Here is an 18,214-nt window from a genome sequence, read left to right as displayed (position 1 = left end):
TGAGGGACACATTTCTTTCTTTCTTTTTTAAAAAAGACTCCTCCTTGTCAGCTGTCCTTTAAACTCTATACCCATATCCAGCTCTGTCTTGCCCAACAAACAAGGGAGAGGAGGAGGGGAGAAGGACACATGCTCATTGTAAGGGATCTCTGCCAACCCTGTGAACCCCCTCCCCCCATCTGTTAGGGTGGCAATGTTGGTGCTTGGAACATGCAGACAGGGCTAACTGGGGGAAAGGGATGGGGCTAAGGGAAAGGATCACAGCACCTGTGCTGCACAGTCATAAGATCTGGCACAAGTAGCATCTGTTGAAAAGCCCTGTTCAAACTCTGAGCAGGCAACTAGCTTAAACACACGGCTCCACAATGGTTTGCTAATGAGTGTCACTTCATTTCCTCAAGGAACAAAAGAATGTAGACACAGGTTATTGTATAGCAGGGGGAAAGAGAGGGTGGCTTCTAGCACCCAGTGAGTTCCCACTCTCCGAAGGCACTGGGGGGGGGGGTAGGGGATAGAATGCCTTTTCATTGTCCACCCAGGCACGGCTGGCCCATTCATGAGGCAAGCTGAGGCGGCTGCCTTGGGCAGCAGGATCCACAGATACAGCAGATCTGGCCTTGTGCACCTTGGAGGTAGTATCTGCCCATCTCCTCAGCAGTGTCCTCTTGGCAAATAGGAGGTGGTCTCTCCCCCCACCCCCCTTGTTTCAGTATAGATCTCTATTTCCTCTTGATCCTGATGTAGATCTGCAGTCACTCTTTCTTTCCTGGCCATGCAGGGGCACCATTTTGTGGTTCGCCTCAAATGCAAAAATATTCTGATCATAAATATTCAAATTAGCTTAAATTGTGTCCACATGGGGAGGGATTGTTTTGGTCTGGGAGAGGCTGTAGCTCAGTTCTAAGACTTGCTGTACATACAGGAGTCTAAGGGTTCAGTCTCTGCTATCTCCAGTTCAAGAAATACAGTTAAGGGAAATTTATCTGTGCCTGAGACCTGGGAGAGCAACTGTCAGAGAGAGTAGACAACTCTGGGCCTGATGTAAAAATAGCCAGCCCTGGTATAAGACAACTTCTTAAGTTCCCATACATCCTGTGGCACAATGGGTTAGGGCATCTAGCTGTTAAGCAGAAGGTTGGTGAATCATAGAATCATAGAATCATAGAGTTGGAAGAGACTACAAGGGCCATCGAGTCCAACCCCCTGCCAAGCAGGAAACACCATCAGAGCACTCCTGGTGGTTTGAGCCCACCCAGGGATGGCTGTGGGCATCGCAGGGAGTTGGACTAGAAGATCCCTTCCAACTCTACGATTCAGTGATTCTATTCTCAAAGACTCCCCAGCAGATAGAAAACCCTTTGAAGGCAAGCGAATCCTTCAAAATCATTTATCTCTGTAAGAAAGATCTCCAAACCATTTTAGGAGCCTGGCTAATTTATCTGAGTCTGCAGGAACCTAGAACTGGAAGTGCCATGATAAGAACGCTGTGGAAAAATGTGGCATGTTGTATGGGTTGAATGGATCCAACCCACGTCCGACACAAATAGGAAAGCGCATCCGGCACATAGTAAAGCAACCATGTGCCTAACCGACACACTGTTAATCAATCCACATTTATCTAAGCACTGTAATGTTGGAGGGAGTGGCTAGTCATACTGCGGTAAAAACTCCACTGCAAGTTGGCTGAGCATTGGCAAAAAAATGTCACCACCACATGTCAAAGCAGGCCCCCTCCACCCACATATGCAGCAGCATGAGATTTTATTTCCCATTATGCAATCCCATTCATCTGTGTAACCCTTTTCCATGGCCACAACCAGACTCTGGAATTCCCCACCCAGGCAGATTTGCCTCACCTTGACCCTGAATATTTTCTACCACAGTGGGAAAAACCTTCATTTTTAGGAAGGCCTTTGTTACTGATTTTAATGAACTTTGGTTGACAGGCTTTTATTACTGTTTTTATGGTTTTAATGTTGTGGCTTTTGCTGCTCTGCTTCTTAAGTAACGATGCTTTAGTTAATTTTAAAAAAAGTGATGCATTTTTTTTAAAAAAAATCTCTATATAGTGTTTGTTATTTGTTAGTCACTTTGAACTTTTGGGGATAGTAAACATTTTAAATAATGGAAGTAATTTAAAAAGTACATTTGTAATATATATTTATTAGCATTTTCTATAATGAAACAAAAACAAAAATAAACAACCACAACAAAAAAGAAAAAAATATAACAAACATACAAAAATATAAAACTTAAAAACAATTAAAAACACGTAAAGTTTCAATTGCTTATTTCTTTTAACTTATTTCTCAGACCTCCTCACACCTTCCCTTCTTGTATTCCAATTCAAATTATTAGTTCAGCAAATCCTTATTACTTATTTCTTATAAAAAGTACATTTGTAAAGACCACAGTTATGTGGAGAGGGTTGATCATGCAGTTCTTCTCTATTCCATCATCCCCCTGACTTGTGCTGCGTCAAATATTTGCAGAACTTGATGATGTGAGAGGGACCCTTCCTCAAATCACTTCACATTAAATTGGCTTTCAACTGATTTAATTTTCTTGAAGCCAATGAGATTCAACTGGCTTAAACCCAAGTGCTCTGCCTTAACTGCATTGTGGATAGGCTTAACACTGAAGAAAATTGGCAATGAATTGATTGGTTACTTAACAGTTAGAGTATTATTATGTTCATGAGCCCGGGTGATACCTAACATTCTCTGAGCTGGGAAGTGGATCCTCTTGCTCATACTTTGCAGTTAACTCACGCAAGATTTAACTGGGGAACAATTGAGAAAAAACAAGGAAGTGGGAAACTGTAAGTAGTTCACTTTGTTTGACGCCGTGTGGAGGTTTATGTCTGAGAGCACAGATCAGCCCTTCCTCCTTCTTTCTTCCAGTCCAGACTGATCTTGACTATGTGACCCATCCTTTGCCCCTTAAAGGCTGCTGCCATGAGCTCAGCTGGGTTGACCTTTCCCAGCCCCTTGCAGCTTTCTCACGGAGAGACAGAGATCAACCCAAGGGACCAGCTTGGCCCCAGCACAGCAGCATCATGCTCCAAAATCAGAAACAGCCACTCAACAGCTCAGTCATTAACAAGAGGGAGCAGCAAGGGTCAATGGTGATGTCAGACTCCTGGGGCTTGCTTCCTAGCTGCCCTCTGCCTTGCCTGATTCTTTTCAGCTGATGAAGAACTTGTTCCTTCCTTTCCGCACACTCAGTATCATTTAGTGTACAGTGATGCTATTCGTATAATATTTCTGTTGCTCATATAAGTGTTGTGAATCAGTCAGTACTCTGGACTGCATGGGAGAACCAACAGCATGTGAAAGCATGGGCACAACATGGGCTTAGCTGCCTCCTTAGATCAAGAAAATCAATGAAAATAACTAACTGAGGTTCTGCCCCTCCTAACATGAAGCCTGCCCCCCCAACATAAATCCTGGCTATGCCCATGTATGATACCAGAATTATTTGGCAGCAGGAACAAATCTGTTAGGAGTAGGGATGGGAGATAGACACATTCAATTCAGTTCACATTAAAACTTGAATTTATCAAATTCAGACTTTCAGTAACCATAGGACAACCAAAACATAGCCATCCTTCGAAATCCACGCTTATCCAATTTTTGCAATGTAGCTCTGCATTCACCCAGAGTTTGCAAAAATACACGTGTTAGTTAAATGTGTGCCTAAAAATAAGCGAAAATAACATACAAAGATGCATTATAGGAGAAATTGCTTGCAAAAATGTGCATATCAGTCACAACCGCATGCACAAATGTGTTTATTAGAAAGTTACACTAAAATACAGACAAAATTTCATGAGGATTTTTTTTAATTTTTATTTTTTTTGCAAATTGCTGCAGAACTGCGGAGAACCAAATTTAGGATTGGAAAAATGGCAGCAGGAGCATTGTCAAGATATGAGGCTATTCCAAGAAGGGTAGATTAGAAGGGACTATCATCATATCTAACAACCTAATAGACATGACTGAAAAGGAAAAAGGGATGGGGTGAGAAAAGGAAAATAAGACAATTCAAGTCCCAGCTCTTACATAATGTTAGATGTTTACATACTGGCCAGACTGCAGGAGATAATCTGGAAGGAAGCCAAAGAGATGTTGGTACCTCTCAATCATGCTATTAAAAGAAACCTTTTTTCCACAATAAAGTGATTGATTTAGTAGACATAGGATATAAAGTCAATATAACCTTTTTTGACTTTAGCGCAGATTCTGAATGATAAATCCTCCTTAGGAAGCTTGGGAAATGGAAGAGAAAGACCAGACTTTCAGTGCATATGTAACTGGCTGAATAATGGCGTATAAAGGGGAATAATGGATTGGCTTCAGATTAGAAAGAAACCTTGTTTGTGGTTTTACAGGGGTCATTATTGGGTCTGGTGCTGTTCAGCATCTTTGCTAGCTGTTTGGAGCAAAGAGTTGAGTAATACACCTGTCAGACTTTCAGATTATACAAAAGTGGGAAGAATTGCAAACATCTTAAGAGCATAAACTAAACATTAAAAAATAGTTCAAACACACTGGAGGGTAGAGGTGATAACAAGTGCTGTTCTACAAGAACTAATGCAAATTGTGCAACGTAGAAACGAAGAATGCAATTCACAAACATAAAGAGGTTTAACAGCAGCTGGATTGCGCAGAAGTATGCAGGGACTGCCGCAAATAACCTCATTTAACAATGCAGAAGGCAACTGACAAATTGGAATGGTTTGAAGGTGAACTACAGAGATGATGAAACATCTAGAAAGAAAAACACGTAAGAAAAAGTTGAAGGAGAAAGGTGTGCTTAGCCTAGAGGAAAAATGCTTAGGGAAAGATGTCAGAGATGTATTATACAGTATTAAGAAGCAACAACCCTCAGTGTTCATATTTGCTTAGTTTAGCTCTGCTTGCTTTATACTTTTTTCCCCACCTGAGAATATTGAATCAATCTGATTTTTTTGAATAAAGAAACTGAAATCTATGGCACACAAATAATTCTTAGTCTAAACATGACAGTGAGCAAGCCAAACAGGCCACTTCTGGTTATATTAGTCAGGACCAATGAAAGAATGAAGGAACAAGTTACCCAAACCTGACTGGCCGGGAATCAAACCCGGGCCTCCCGTGTGGCAGGTGAGAATTCTACCACTGAACCACCAGTGATTCCTGGGGAGGGGAAAAGGGGACCTGAAGGGGATATAAGCGGTATGTAACTGCTCTTTAAGTGTGCTTGCTGTGACTGATCACGCAGTGCCTTTCTGCTATCCGGAAAGCAGAAATAAACTCTTTCTCTGAATCAACCCTCGGTGTCTATTGACTCCTTCCTCCCTCCGGGGAGCAATGCGCACCCAACCCATGGGAAGAGTCTGAAAGGCTACACCAACCCACCCATGAGGCAAGGTGAGGTGACTGCCTCAGACAAATTGTCACTGTTTTTGTGTGTTGAATATATGCTATATGGTAATTTATGGACCTAACAGGTAACTAAAGCCATTTGCACATAACAAAATATGTATTTCATAGGAGCCTACACAACATAAAACATTGTTGCTGTATGTAGGTTTGATTTTATTTGGTTTTTTTCTTATATTTTGGAAATGTGCATCCAGGTTTTTTTCCCTTTAATTTTTTTGGGGCCCCCCAAGAGAGTGGGGCCCTAAGCTATAGCTTGTTTATCTTATACGTAAATCCGGCATTGCAACAGCCTTTGGAGAATAGGAGGAGCTGCTGGTGTATTCCTCCCCTTGTTCCCGATGTCAATTTTCACTTACCCCTTGCTCCCCGGTGTGGTGTGGGGAGCGCCATATTGTGATTTGCCTCAGGCACCAATATGTCTACAGAAGTCAAATACACATACCATGACAAAAGCCTTCTGTGTTTATATTGAAATTATACATTTTCTGACATCCCAGAAAGTACCATTTCACAAGATGCCACCCATTTGTTTCTGTAAATATTTATTACGACACAACATCTAAAATACTGACATTTTTAGAACTTCAAAATTCAGCACACACTAATGACAACACGCAAGGGCATACTATTGAGCTGTCTCCATTTTTTTCCTGTATGCATTAAACAACTTCCAGCTCAACCTTCATCAGAGATTCCAGGTTGTTTCCAAAATGCTTAAAATCACAAAGCTCAATATACAGGCACTACAACAATAAAACAGTAATTAAAAGCAGCAGGATAAAAAAGCAAGTGGCACTGAGAAAGTGGATAAAGAAAGGTTTTCTCCCTCTCTCATAATGCTAGAGCTCATGACATCTAATGAAGCTGAATGCTGGAAGATTGAGGAGAGATGAAAGAAAGTATTTAATAGAATCATAGAATTGTAGAGTTGGAAGGGACCATCAAGTCTGACCTTCTGCCGATAGAAGATAGGCAGTTCGAAACCCCGTAACGGGGTGAACTCCCATTGTTCGGTCCCAGCTCCTACCCACCTAGCAGTTCGAAAGCATGCCAAGTGCAAGTAGATAAATAGGTACCGCTCCAGCGGGAAGGTAAACGGCGTTTCCGAGTGCTGCTCTGGTTCACCAGAAGCGGCTTAGTTATGCTGGCCACATAACCCGGAAGCTGTCTGCGGACAAATGCTGGCTCTCTCGGCCTATAGAGTGAGATGAACGTCGCAACCCCAGAGTCATCCGCAACTGAACCTAATGGTCAGGGGTACCTTTACCTTTACCTTTAAGTGAAGTTACAGGGAACCAGGCAGAGGGCCTTCTTGGTAGTGGCATCCACCCTGTGGAATGCCCTCCCATTAGATGTCAATGAAATAAACAACTACACGACTTTTAGAAGACATCTGAAGGCAGCCCTATAGCGGGAAGTTTTTTATATATGATGCATAGTTGGGTTTTTATCCTATGCTAGAAGCTGCCCAGAGTGGCTGGGGCAACCAGTTAGATGGACAGCATATAAATATCATCATCATCATCATCATCACCCCAAGCCTTTGCTGGCAGTTGATACCAGTCTGTTCTTTATCTGTTTGCATCGGTTTTACGACTATTATTGTATAAGTGTTAGTTTTATTGCATTTTTTACATTATGATTTGTGATTTTTAAAAGAAAAGCCTTATGTAAATGCTCTAAAATAAACATTTTACTTTTTCTCTTGTGTGCTACTGTAGTGGGGAGTAGCTAACAGAGCATATTCCCCAGTTTGCTAAAGAAAGGGAAATGATAAAGATGACCTTTCCATCAAATGATAAGCAGTAGTTTACAGATAAAAGATAGTATCCATCTTCCTTCAGGTTCCCCAAAGAAACCTTTGAAATACGTAAATTTATCTGAAAGGCATCTTAACTGAGGCAATCCATTATGTAAATTCATCAGCCATCAACTAAAAGCCAAACTTAACATATTAAAAATTATATTTAGTGGGAAATCAGCCTTCGTTGTGCCAAAAAGATTTTTGATAGGGGCACTTGAGACAGTGTGTGACAAGCTTTTACACTATAGGCCCGGGACAATTTGCAATTAACCTTTTCATTTTTATTTTTTTTACATGAGATCATTCCTTCAAAGAGCCCAAAGGAAGTGCTCCGAGGTCAAATCTAGAGCTAGAGTCTTTCATGAGATGGGGTACAGAGAGTAAAGGAATGGGAGGAGAGAATGGAGGGGAGCCAAATGGTGATTTTGGCGCCATGGCATCACTGCATTTGCAGACAGACACATGAATGATGTGGAAAGATTTATTTGCTGAAAGAAAAGGAATGGGAGGCAGACAGCAGTGTAAGCTCTAAGATTAATGAGGAGACCTTGATAAGAATCACTCCAAGAAGTTTGACACACTGCAGACTGGATCATAAATACAGGCTGAGAAGTCAGGTACAATGCTTTTACAACAGCATGACCAATGTCTTTTGCCCTAATCTTAGCTGCAATTTTACCTAATGGACAACATAGTTTTATACAATATTTGAACAAATTGACTGTGGTCTTTGTGTTTCAGATGCACAGCACGAGAACATCTTAGCACTAAACAAATCCCATGTGCCAAAGCACCCTCATTTAGTCTGCTGTAGATCTTGGAGGATAGATTGGCACGGAAATATGGCTGCAGCAAGGAGGTTATTCTGGGCTTTGTGGCATGGCCTGGAATTCATCAAAGGCATATACTGTTTTCTATTTCTTTGGGAATTATTGCTCAAGACAGGGAGTCCAGTCCAATGTGGACAACACATACAAGAAGGCAATACTCTCTCAGGGGCAAAACCTTTGTTGGCAAATGCAGCAAGCAACCTTTGTTGTGGTCTTCACACCAGTTTTACAGCTCCTAAGCTAAGCCCTGGAAAGACAGCTGTATTTGTTGTTGGCTCCAGGAAGTATCAAAATCTCCCCTTCTGAGAGGAGAAGCCTGTTGAAAGCAGCTGCGTGGCTGACATACGTAGTTCTGTGGTTGAGGTAAGAGAAGTATGGCAGGCTAAACCCTCCACCGGTTCCTGAGAAGGGACAATATGGCCCATTCATTCTTAAGGGACTATAAATAACTTGGGGAAATAAGAACTAATTGTCTGATAACTTTGCCAGTTCTGGAACATCAGTTGTTTGAGGCAGGTGGGGTAGGCCAGCTGTCTTCCATCTTGTCTTCCCAAGATTCTGTGGGCTCAGACTTAACATGCTCATCACAGCCAGAAATGGCTCACTCCTTCTTTCTTTGCAGACCACCTTATAAACTTGCATGCCAGGCTGGTGTCCTTAGGCTTAGGGCCTACTTGCCCCTTCATTTGCTACCCCCTCATTACCCATATGTCCATATGAAGCATCTCTTCAAAGCTGTCCATTTGCAAATCATTTTTTTACATTTGTTGTATCAAAAGAGATGAAGCTGCAATCTCTTTAATATAGTTAAAAGCACATTCAAATTGAAACTGACAGATAGCTGCTGCTGGGCTAAACTGTGGAGGAAGCTAGCAAGAAAACATGGAATGGAAGAGGTGGTGAATGGAAACAATGGTTGCAGCATTCAGACAAGTATTTCCTCTTCAAATGTTGGCTTTTGCAATTGAATTGTGGAAGCCTAATGGAATAGGGTTTTCTGAAGGGGGTTTGTTTCATATGTAACTATACTATGCTTTAGCCAAAAAAATGGCTTCCAAAGTAGCTTACAGATAAAATTGATCCAAGGAGTTAGAAATGCAACATCATAAATAAACAATGGATTCTGTAGAGGTTACTCTTTGGGCAAGATGTGCATTTTGGATCTCTTCTGACAATCTAGTTCCATGAGTTCTCTGACACTGACATGAAATTACCTTGACATGAGTTGGGTTAGCATTAACTTAATATGTTTAGCAAAATATTGATCATTTGACTAGTAATGTATTGGGCAGGAGGCTGCATAGAGAGCTTCTTCTCCAAGTCTCCTCTGCTTTCAACTTCAAGCCATTTGAGGTGTTGTGGAGCAGAAGGGAGAGAAATATGTTTTCACTCATCCTCACGGGCAGAAAAGCATCAGAAGATTTGGAGGGACTGTGTGATATGGTACAGATAAAGAAGGTGAAAATATGCACAGCTGGGGGAGGGAATAGCAGAACCATTGCACAAGTTAGTATTGCTTCGCAAAAAGCGATTTATTAGTGTCATTTCAGGGCGGAAGTTTTTCAGTACAAAAATTGCAATTTGCTTTGCTCAGTTAGCTTACATACATTGCTCATGTGTGCCAAATGAAGGATAAGAAGGAGCTGACTAAACAGCACAGAATCGCTTCTTGGACTTTGGTCAGATAATTAGAAAACCATCTGGTCAATGACTAGCTCTAACCTGAAGGTGTTATAGTCAGTAAGTGCATTTGCTGTTTTGGCATGAATTTTAAGGGAGGAAAGCAAATAAAGGTTTTTACAAAGAGATGAGTTTTTGGTTTTGTGTCTCTTTTCAGGAATGGGGATGGGGAAGCCTTTCGGGCACCAAGAAAAAAAGTTTTCTAGAGGCAATGAGCAACCATGTCAAAAACAGAGATGGGTAACCTATGGCCCTCCATGTCCTGAACCCCTATCCTACCTCAGTATGTCAAGTCCAATGTTCAAAGACCAGGGATAAATCCACAAGTCCAAAGTCCCATAGAAGTCCAGGAGCATCCAAGTCAAGGTCCATCAACATGGGCACCTGCTCTAAGCATTCTCCAGCTGAGGAATCACAGGGAGCTGGGCTGTGGGCCCTTGCCTGCCTCAGCCTCCTGGAGCAACCCTCCTGGAGCAACCTCCTCCCTGGAGCTCCTCTAGCTCTGCTGATGGATCCTGTTGCTCTGGTTCATGTGCACTGACCCTCACCGCCTTGCCATCCTCCGTCACCCTGTGAGTACTTCCTTCCCCATCCCCTGCTTTCACTGGTGTCCCAGTCAGGGCTACACCCTTGCCAGGATCCTCTTCCTCCTCCCCATCATCCTGCCAGTTAATGACACTCCAGATGTTGTTGGGGTACAGTGCTATCATCTCTGAACTCTGTCTGGGGCTGATGGGAGTTGGCCCTACCTGGAGGGCCACAAGTCAGATAATAAATCAAAAATTATTCCCCCAAAGTGGATGGAAGGCAGTTATGGGGAATGCAAGCCGTTGTTGAACAGTTTTGCCACCTACTAAAGATGAGGGTGTTATAGAGGAGCTCGCTGATGCAGGACAGACTTCTCCAACCTGGTGTGTGACCTCCATATGTTTTGGACTACAGCTCCTAGCTGTCATGGCCAATGGCAAGAGTTGATGGGAATTGTAGTCCAAAGCATTTGGAGGGTACCAGGCTAAGGAAGGCTGAAGTAGAAGAAGCCATTTATAGATGGGCCAAAAGCCAACTTCTCCAAACCTGGAGTGACTCCTGCAATTTGCCAGGGACTCATTTCCATCAATGGGCACAATGACTTCAAGCATTAAAACGGCTTGAGAAGCAGGGCCCCATACCATATAATTTCACTCTTTTCCTGACCAAAGATAGGCACACAATTTGGATCTGGGCTGCATGACTCAGTTTCCCCTTTTGTCTGAGGGGTAGTCAGTGATCAGTGAGCTTAGTTTGCTGCTGCTCCCAGCCTGGAATTCCTGCTGCAGTTTCCCACTTGGCTCTTCACCTAGTCTCAGCAACCGCAATCCTTTTACAGCAAGTGTTAAGAAGACTCCAAAAGCTGAAGCCACCCTGTGAATAGAAGCAGCAGCTGGGGCATCCTGGGTGCCTCTCCCCACCCCTGCCCAATCTTACAAAGGGACTTTTTGTGCCAGCAAGCCTGGAATTCCTGCAGCAAGTAAGATAGGGAGGAGAAGGGAGAACCCGCATCTGATGGACACAGAGGGAGTGTCAGAGAGCCTGTTGCGTGCAATGGGCAGCAGCAGCTGACATTAACAGGTGGGCACCAGCTGTGTGGATTCCCCTCACCCCTCCATTTGCTAAGAAGTGTCTGGCTGGCTTGGGAGAAGCTCAAGAATTATGCAAGCAGTTGCTTGGGAGGGGAAACAAATGGTGGGACAGGAAAGGCAGCTGGCTCCAAGGAGTAGCAGAGGCCAGAACCTTGGCTTGACTGAAGTGGCAATGGAGAAAACTAGTTAGTGCCCAAGAGGAAATCAGAATTGCCAGGAAGATCGCATGGTATAACATTAAGTGACACAGAATTTGGAGGAGGGGAGAGAGAAGCCATTTATTTCAAGCTCATACTAAAAGAAAAAGAAGAAGCAGGTTCAAGTAATGGAGTATATTTATTCATTTCAAAAAATTGTGTACCACCTACTGACAGTCATCTCTAAGTGGTGCAGAGGAAATTCAATACAATGAAACTAAGAATGTGTTGAAACTATTACATCAGAACTTGGTCAAAAAGTCTGCTGTAATAAAAGAAGACTTCAGTAAGTGTCAGATGTTCATCAGGGGTGGGGCCAGTCTGATCTCCACTGGAATGGATTTCTGTAAAATTGGGCCCACAACATTGACCATACGGTTCCGGATAACAAGCTTTGGGGGACCACTAGCAGTGACACCTCCAAAGACTTCAATGATCAATCAGGGATCGGGGATCAGGTGGTCCCTAAGATATTCTGGACCCAACTTGTTATGGGCCCTGTAAAATGCAAAAACCTTGAACCTGGCTCTGTTGTGTATATCTCCATTCCCTGTCTGATATTGGCTTACTAAGATCCCCTGCCCATTTAGTATATTTTGGTCTATTAGACAAATAGGTGTATTACAAGCGACTGAACAAAGACCATTTTGTTCGTGAAAAAGGAGATCATGCCCCGCCTTATTCCCAGTATTGTGATTTTAAAAATTAACAAAAGTTCAGCACTAATAAATCCCAAGACTTTCAATGGTAGAGACTGAAGAATATGTTCTCTATTTAAAGAAGTGATTTTTTTTAGGTGCTACATGTTCAAAGTGTCTTATTTGCAAATACTGGAACATTGTTGGGTTGAAACTCATCATTCTAACTTGAATTTCTTCAGAATCCAGAGTTCTGTGTGCATGCCCACACATGCACGTAAGCGCACTTAAAAATCATGATCAGTCCTATTTTTTACTGTCTTTGAAATACAGTATGTTTATATTTATTTGTAGTGGCCAAGTATTTATGAGAGATTAGTAGTAAATGGGACTCTGTGTGTGTGTGCGCGCACATGCGCACATACGTTGGGAGGGAGACTCAAGAATGTCATAAGTTGTCCTAATACCAGAACAAGTTTACCAGTATCACAGTTCCTCCATGGACTGAAGACTCCTGAGATATATTGCTCCACATAAATGCAGACAATCAACTTATCAAGCTTTTCACCCTTGTTTTGGTTGGTTGTATGTACTAATAAAAAGGTGCCATGATTCCCTGCATTCTAATGTGTAGGAAAGATTGAGGGATTTATCTAGTAGTCAGTTTCCTCCAACACTTACCACATGGTAAAGTTAAGTTGCTTGCCTGTATTTAGCCCTGTGCTGATGTCAACTGCATTTCTCGCAAATTTGTGCTGCAATCTCCTACTTTCCCTCTCTCTCCTGGGCTTCTGTGCTCTGACCCCAGCTGCTCTTTGCCACAAACAAGTTCCTTTTCAGAGTTTTGACAGCCTCCCTCTTTCATGTGAGGAACTAAAGAGGTGCCTGTCCGAAACCTGGAGCTGCTCAAGGTGCATAAGAAGAATGAGGTCAAAGTTGTTTCCAAGGAGACAGACCTCTACGTAAATAACTAGTTTGCCTCCATTCCCTGCCTGCAAATAATCACACAACACTTTGAGTTGGCCAATCAGGATCAAAGTTATCCCATCTAGAATTCACTTACTATTCCTTCTTGCTCCCAAACCCCTACCTGGGGTTAATTTCTGGGGCCATTTGCTAGTCCTGCTGGTGACTTCTGACAAGCAAACACATCTCAAATTATGCCTACCTGTCATCCTCTGATTTACCAGTTCAACTCTGTGCCAAAATTGTCCTTTAAAACCAATGCAGTGTAGTGGTTAGAGTGCTGGACTAGGACTTGGGAAACCAGAGTTCAAATCCCCCCACATCCATGAAGCTCACTGGGTGACCCTGGAGACAGTCACTGTCCCTTAGCCTAACCAACCTCGTAGGGTTGTTTTGAGGATAAAATGGGGAGGAGGAGAACCATGTACGCCACCCTGTAAGGTCTGAAACAGGATACTGGCATGTGAACGTACTCTATATCCCCTTATTTCTCATTATTCATAAAGTGCCTAGAGTTATTCGTTGCTGTACAGCAGGGACTGGGAACCATTTTCAGCCTCAGAACAGATCCCCTTCTGAGCAATTGTCCAGGGCCCTCAGGTCAGCCATGGGCAAGGCCAGAGGCAAAAGCAGGTGGAGGAAAGAATGAGAATCTTACTCTTGTACAGTAGGCTAGTTCCTCTACTCACCCACTCCTTTCTTACCATCCTCTATCAAGACAAGCAATAGCATTCAAGGACACATTCCAGCCAGGCAAATACACTAAACAAATTTTCAAAATACCAGGACAGACAAAGTAGGGCCAGTGAGAGGTGCAAGCTGGAGAGAGGGGATGTGACCTGAGGAGAGTCCTGAGGCCAGACAGAGGGTCTTGGAAGGGCCACATTTATTCCCTAGGCCTGAGGTGTCCCATCCCTGCTGCACAGCTAGAGATCCCTCTGAGAGCTGCTTTAGGCGGTACTATCTCAATGAAGCTCTCTGCAGCACATTCTCAGGACTGACTCCAGGGCTGAAGAGTCACTGGCCCAAGTAGCTCCATGTGGGCCACCTCCTCTGTCAGCGTACCTTCGAAGGCTGATCTGGCAGTGGTGGCAGTGCACTAAGGAGCACCAGGTGGGGCTGTGCCCAGCCACCCTTTACATTTCCCATCATGCCCCACACTCAGGGGTGCGGTGGCAAATTAAAAGGATGGCTAGATCCAAGTGCTATGACTGGGGCAGGGGAATTAAGTGGGCCCTCTCAGGGCCTAGGTAGATGCCCAAGGATCCCAGCTCTTCATCTTAAGGGACTTCTGACAGAATCAGCAATCCCTCTTGTTCCCATTGTTAGCATTTATTTCATTTATGAGTCACTTCCTGTGAGGCATCCTGAAGCAATATACAACACAGCATTTTTGTTTGTTTTCAGAGTGCGTGGGAATGGCTTCTCCTGAGGGTTGCTTTCCCCATCCCATGATTTCTCACCTCAGATGAGGGGCAGTTAAATATATGTGGGGGAAACCAGTTGTTGAGTAATCTGTTTCAGCCAAGAGCAGGAGAACCCTGGTTTGAGTGACGTGAGTGCCCACCTCCTTCATTTGTAGGAGTTTTCCTGGAAGCTTTTTATATCCAGCTGTGAGCCACGGCTTGCTTAAAAACACAGGAAAGAGCTTTGGCCTTCTACAGAGGCTGCCCACGGGCAAGTGCCGTGTGTGGTCCACTCTCCCAAGCCCAGCAGGCCGGAAGTGCTGGATTTTCCTTGCTTCCTTGCCCGCCGTGCTAATCTCCAGGCTTCTGAGAAAGCTCTTCATGTTCCCAGTGCTCTCACTAGCCTTCATCAAGTAGCACCCTGACGGCTGAGCTGCAGAGATGCAACGGCCAGGTGGAAAAGAACAAGATCTGCTCTTGTTGCAGCCTTGGCACAGGGCTCCTGGGTTGGGCCCGCCTAGTGAGATCGGCGTCTGTTGCCAAAGGAGAAAAGTGTCCGCTGGTGCTCCACAAGGGCTTGTAAATATTCCAAGCTGAAAGATATTAAGTGCTAGCTTCTTTACCATTAAAATCACCACTTGGAAGTGAACGCTAACAGCTCATTTACTGCAACAGTTGAGGCCAAGAGCTTCAGATCGATTTTTTGAAATCACGCTTCTGGAGTCCCTCTCTCTCACACACAGGCTGATCTAGGGGCACAGAGTTTCTGGGGTACCGCAGCAGGTGCCTCAACTATCTAATGGAAGGCAAAAGGTGGGGTGGGGTGCTAGATTTTGGCACCACACAGGGCGCCACTGAAATTTGAGACACCAAGATCCGCCACAGCACACCCTCCCACTTTGGTTGCTAACATGCAGGAGATATTTCTCCTTCCTCTAGATCTCCTGTTGGATTCCCTTTTCTGGGCCAGGCATGCTCAAAATCTTCTGCATTGAATCTTCAGGCAATAGGTTTCCAGACACTTGGACATGGCACTGTAGCGCTAACATATCATCTACAATACTCACATTAGGTTTTGTGTGTGTGTGTCCTGTTGGGGTCTCCCAAGCTACCATTCGAGTTCCTCTAGAGACCCTGGATGTACAGGCAGCACAGCTGCAATGGACATATGTACAGCTTTGTTTGGTGCCTGCAGGCCACTCCTTCTCTCCCATGCAATCCTTCTCTCAATTTGCTGTCCACAGAGCTGTCCTACCACAAGGTACAACCACTTAAACACAAGGGGCCTTAATCCCCTTGAAGGACAGGATTTCTATGGGCCAGAAGGGCACCCACCCACAAGGCTAGGGCACTGCAATCACTCCAAGCTTTATAGAAATAAGGGGGAAAAGAACAAGAGGTGGCCAAGTGCCTTGCAAAAAAAAATTCTTCACACCATTCCTTTCTCCTCAAGGTACTTTTAGAAGCTGGATGACCGAATTGTATGGCCTCAAGGCTGTGAGTGGTGTGAGAGGGAGGAGGCGATGCCCAACCTGGCAAGCCCTTCCCTGCCTTTCTTGAGTCAACCCCTTTCTTCATTAACTCCAATACAGGCTTCTTCCAGAGTTTAAGCCAGCAGGACAACTTTGCTGGAATCCAGCCCACTGGCAAAGTTGCAGATCGCAGTAGGACTGGCAGATAGGAGTCTGGGAGTTCAGCAGCGCCGACGAAAGAGCTTTCCTGCCACCTAGTGGCTTCTGGATAAAAATCATAGTACCAAGAGAAATTGAAGTGGTCTATTGAACACTAAAAAAAATAAATGCCATATTTTTCGCTCTATAACATGCACCTGACCATAACACGCACATAGTTTTTAGAGGAGGAAAACAAGAAAAAAAATATTCTAAACGAAACAGTGGATGTATGATTTTTGTGGTTCATGCTGTGGCCACAGACATGTGATCAGACAGTGAGGTTGGGGTAGCCCAATGCAAAAATCCTGAGAATCCATGTGGATCCATGCTTTGTAACCACGTTTTTGCACCACTGCGGCCCCAGGCAACAGTGGGTGCATGATTTTTTGGTGCAAGCTGTAGCCATGGACATGCTATGTGATCTGATGGTGAATTTGGGATGACCCAGTGCAAAAATCCTGAGGATCCATGTGGATCCGTGCTTTGTAACCACGTTTTAAGTGGGGAGTGAAGAAAAAGCACTCAAGGAACAAGGAGCACGCGTGGGGTGGGTGGAGAAGGATGCTGCTAATAATAATGCAGAAGAGGCTCTGCTTCTCTCCCTCCTCCCCGGCTTGCTGAAAAACTTTGCTGCTATTTAGCCAGCTGAGTGGGGAGGAGAGAGGGACAGAGAGCCTGCTTGCTTTAAAGGAGCCAACCGGACAGGAGCCGCTTACACTCGTGTAAGCGGCTCCTCTCCTCTCCCGCTTTGCTCCTTTAAAGCAAGCAGGCTCTCTGTCCCTCTCTCCTCCCCACTCAGCGGCTCTTCTCCCGCTTTGCTGTTTCAAAGCGAGCCACGGAGGAGAGAAGGAAGGGGAACCATGGATCCTCTGCTCACGACTGCACCAGATCCCCCCTGCCATCCATAGGCATTCCCTCCATAACACGCACAGACATTTCCCCTTACTTTCTAGGAGGAAAAAAGTGAGTGTTATGGTGCAAAAAATACGGTAAATCCCTGGGAGGAGTAACCTTCTGGTAAACAAACAGCCAATCTTGCCCCACTTTACCTTTTGCTTGACTCTGTAGCTTTTCTCTTCTTCTGCCAAAAGGAGTAAAGATTACACCTGTAATCTTTGACATTGATCATATGCCACACTTTTACTCCATACATGAAAAATCTTTTTTAGCATGGTAGCGATTTTCTGGAACGCTCTGCTTGTATCAGGCACACACCTCTGTTGCAGTTTTTTAATGCCTGCTTGTGTGCATTTCTTTATTATTTTACTGAATATTTTATACCACTTCTGTAAGCCTCTTAAGACTTTTTTTGTTGTTGTTATATGAACGCTGCTAAATAAATAAAAGGCATGTTGACATCAAGATACTAGGTGCCAGTTGGCAAACTCTTATATCTGAACTTGGAGTTACAGATGTTATTATATATTTGCTTTGCAACTACCTTAACAAAAATAGTTTTTAATTCTATTTATTTTGCTCCTATTGGACTGCGCACAAACTATTTCTGGGAAATACCTGTCTTCCCCAAATATATAATGCGCAGAAGGAAACCTGAAGTTTATAGAAGTTTTCTAGGGGGCTTTCAGAACACTCAGCAGCAGGTTGGAGTTTGCGATCTGAGCTGCTCAAGACAGACTCAGTACCTGGAGAGGCTAAGTAGGAGCAACGGGAGGCGTAAGTTGCCCCTACTCGGGTGGATTTCCCGGGAGCAGAGGCTCAGTGGCGCAAAAAGGGGTTTCCCCACACCAGAATTGGACTTAAAGACACATTAAAGAAGGAATTTAGGGGAGAACCTCAGCGCAAAGGAGCGAGACTGCCCTCCGGTGCCTTCGCCTCCAGACCCCATGAGCTAGTGCTGGATTCTCCAGTAAGATATTGACACAAATTCAAGGAGCATCCCCCTACCCCTAAATATATACAGCGATAAATGTGTAGATCAACATTTTCTATATACATCCAATAAAAATGTCAG

The 18,214-nt window shown here is 44.0% G+C and overlaps 1 long non-coding RNA gene across 1 annotated transcript in view; it reads left to right on the top strand.

Moving 5' to 3' along the window:
* Positions 1–18,214, top strand: part of LOC310704118 — a 429,938-nt gene that overhangs the window by 76,631 nt on the left and 335,093 nt on the right. The window lies entirely within an intron of this gene.

Source organism: Podarcis liolepis (genome assembly GCF_965112155.1).
Source record: "Podarcis liolepis genome assembly, chromosome: 3".
Taxonomy (NCBI): Eukaryota; Metazoa; Chordata; class Lepidosauria; order Squamata; family Lacertidae; genus Podarcis; species Podarcis liolepis.
This window is presented reverse-complemented; position numbering and strand designations above follow the sequence as displayed.